Source organism: Coffea arabica, chromosome 4c (assembly GCF_036785885.1).
Source record: "Coffea arabica cultivar ET-39 chromosome 4c, Coffea Arabica ET-39 HiFi, whole genome shotgun sequence".
In the NCBI taxonomy this organism is placed as follows: Eukaryota; Viridiplantae; Streptophyta; class Magnoliopsida; order Gentianales; family Rubiaceae; genus Coffea; species Coffea arabica.
Genome location: NC_092316.1, coordinates 25,180,755 through 25,184,686, shown reverse-complemented (window position 1 = coordinate 25,184,686; position 3,932 = coordinate 25,180,755).

The following is a 3,932-nucleotide window of genomic DNA, read 5'->3' as shown; positions in this document are numbered from 1 at the left end:
ATCACAAAAACAGCTGCACAGAACGTATTCTAGCGGAAACATCATAACTCAGGCTCTCCAAGTCCAAATCCAGAAATTCCAAAACCCGATGATATCTAAGAAACAGGGCTAAATTGCATCAGAAGGCCTCAACAACTAATTCGGAAGCAATCCTGACCAAAACAACCAATTACAGGCGCAATTCTTACATTCGGGTAAAACCAGAACAGCAATAGTAAATTTGACTTTTCTCATTCCAAACTACTCCGATTGACCTGAAATTTTGTAGGAACCTTTAAAATGTCATTCCCTACAACTTTTATGTTTTAAGCCAAGGCCAATTCGATCTCTAACTAGGAGCTATAAAACCGGACAGAATGTAGCTTCACAAAACCCAATTTTCTGAAATTTCTTCCAAAACAGAAATTGATTGCAATTGACCACTTTTTCCACCTCATAGAGTCCTTAAACATCATTTCCAATCATCATATATAACCCCATAATCATATCCATATGAAAACAGAAAAATCCCCAATAATTATAAAACTTCACCAATTCAACCAAAATCAAGATATAATCCATCAAACCATCTCTTTAACTCACATAAGCCACTAATTAAACATGATTGAGAAGAAAATAGAGGTTCCTTAGCTACTCACCTTACCAACTCAAGAAAGGAAGCAACTTAGCACCTTGGTCTTCCAAACCACTTCACAACCAACCTTAATACCACTAAACTAAGAGATTTTATGGAGGAAATCCAAGTTTAATCGGTTAAATTGTTTGATTGGAGCAAGAAATGAAGAAGTAAGATGAAAGCTTTCCTTTCTTTTCTCCTTGTGAAGCTCAGCCAAGATGATGAAGAATGAAGGTAATTTTGGATCAATTTGGTACTTATTTGGTAAAGGTAGTAAGATAGTCAAATGTCAAAGTCCAACCTTCAATAACAAGGTGACACTTGTCACCCTTTAAGCTTGAGATTATCTTCTTGTCTCTCCAAGACAAATATCTTAACACCTTATAAAATAATATCACTTAATACAAAATTCCAACAAGTTGTCAAAAATATAATGCATTTACCGCACTTGCGGGTCCCACGTTCAAAATACGCTCTTAATTTCTCAAAAACTAACCGATACTGGAAAAATCATTTCAAAACTATTTTTGCTCATAAACTTTATCTGGGGAATTTTTCTAATCAAGAAAATGTAGAAAAGGCGGGCGTTAAAAAAATAAACCCTAGAAAATTAGAAAATTTCCGGGTTCTCAAACTCATTTTTTCGGGGCGTCACATTGATAATGTGTTAAGTACTTTCAATGATTGCTTAAAATGAGTTTTCTAGGCGAGTGTGTACTTTATCGCACTCGACCTAAATGAATGTGAAATTTCAATGATTAAATCATTAAATGCTAGTTGCGCATAAATGTAAGCCGTTTGGCTGAACTGGGCCCTTGCCCTTCGCTGCTGATCGACTCGAGCCAGAAGTGGACTCGGTCGGGCAATTTAGTGACCCTGGGTAAACGTTTGGTATACTCGAGTATTACCTTGTTGTCGGGTGGAGCCTGGCCAACGTCCAAGAGGGGGTGAATGAAATGAACGAACGAATGTCAATGCAAACGAGGGTTTTACTTACCAAAAATGCATTTTAAATGATTGGAGGAATAAGGGGAATGACAGGAGAATGAATGAACGAACAAACGAATGAATGGCTCCCTGTGAGCCGTATCCTTTTAATGAATGTGTTTATCGCTTTATTTTGTATTTGTATCTTGAATTATTGGTTATATGTAATGAATGCATTGAACCTCTTGTTGCCTATGTGTTCGGAACCTCACTGAGCTTTTAGCTCACCCCTTTAGTTTTGTTTTCCTTGACAGGGGGATGCGAGCAAGGACGAGAGCCCAGTGTAGGTTAGCCTAGTCTAGTTTTTTTGTTTTGTAATGGTTCTCGCCCTAGTGCTTGGCACGGGCTAGATGAATGACAAATTGGGAACTTTTGTATATTCGATAATTGTACTTCCTTTTGAGATAGAAATGTATATAAGTTTCGTTTTAAGTTTTGGATTGTTATTTCATTTGATCTTGTGATTTTATTTCAGATTTGATTGAGGTTCGACTGAGTCCTGGCGAGAGCTGGGCAGGCGGTCCGTCGAACCCTCTGGCTCGCCTTAGGGGGAGGTGGGGCTGTCACAGAGTCGAAAGAACGAGGAAAACGTATTTCTATTGATTATTACTTTCATTTTCCAAGGGTACGACTTTTCGGCAAAATTTTAACGTATATACCTTGACTAAAGAAAATTTAAATACCATAGGCGATCTATGCCCAACTTGACCTCAAATCGTCGCTCAAGTCGCAGGTACCTATGCCTGACCCTCGAGTGAAAATTGGGGCGGCACGCCCTTTGTGTTTATCTATTTTACAGCCATTTATGACTTCATTCTTTTCCTTAATCAGTCCTAAAATCACATGCTAATAGTTTCATTACAATAGCTGTTCAATAGGCTCAATGTCATACAAGTACAAAACCATGCTACAAAAATGACCGGAAATAAGGTGTAAGGTAAAAAGTAAAAAGACAGGTTCGATGTCTCTTAGCGTATCGGTCACAACCGAAGCCACGCTTATTGGATTAGTGTGAATTTTATACCACTGAGAAGCTAAGACAAAGGGCTACAACTTTCATGAAAACCACTCAATCCAGTTCACAATTGAACTAGGTCAAAAGTATAGATTACAGAACCAAAATGTCCCTGTCAATACGATTGTCAGTATTGAATTCAAATAACAATAACTCAGGCTACACAGTTCCGTTTGAGATGTTTTTAGTTGTGTTGGAAAGCTAAAATATAGCATTAAAAGTTTCATGTTTTAGCAAAAGGCTAATTTGATACGGATCAAGGTGAAAAGACGCAGCTAGAATGAGGAAATGTCAAAACTGTCCACAAAACTATACCTATGGCAGTCAAGGGTATGTTTGTCATTTTACATGTTACAATACTCCGATTCAGCTGAAATTTTATAGAAAGATATAAAACATCATTTCCTACAATTCTCATGTTTTGAGCTAAGCCTAATTCAGCCTCCATCGTGGCAAAATAGAACCAGTTAGAACAGGGTAACATAAAAACTCAAATCTGGAATTTAGTGAATTCAAAGTGTAAACTTCACATTTCTAGCTTAAACCACTACTACAACTTCCTATACAAGATTATATACACCATAAACCATCCAAACAACAAGAAATATAAGTGAACAGTTCAAAACCCTAACTCAAAATTCCATCACCACAATCATTAAAATCACTTAAATTAGGTATCACAAGGCAAGAATTCAAGTTGCTGCATAACTTAAACAAGACCAAGGGAAAGGGAGAAGATGCACAGCCATAATACCTCAATAAAAGGCTTGCAAGGGGTATCCTTCACCTCTCCTTGAAAAATTTTAGCTCCCCAAGCTTTCTAAACTCTCAAATTAGAAGTTAATCGATTTAGTTTTCTTGATTTCTCACTCAATCAAGCTAAGCTCAAGATGGAATTGAAGTTTTCTTCTTCTTGTTTTTCCCTTAAGGCTCACGGCTGGAATGGCTGAAAATGAAGACTAATTTGAGTCATTTTTGGTGATAAATGTGGAAGAAATTGGTTGGTCAACAACCTTTGGTGACTGCCACTTGTCACCATGAGATTAACTCTCAATTTTTTTTCTTTTCCTTGGCTTTTTCTAGTCAATAATTTAGGCCAAGATGAGCTGAGTAAGGGGCTGATATTTTGCACTAATATTAATGATATTTTATGGTAAAAAAGTAGTGGTCAAGTGGTGTGTTCAATCGGTAGTGAACGATGCCCGTGATACTCAATTCGAGGAGCCTAGGGCACAATCTAGGGCTCGTGATACTCGATGCTTCAAATGTCAAGGTAGAGGCCATATTGCTAGTCAATGTCCCAATCAAAGGACT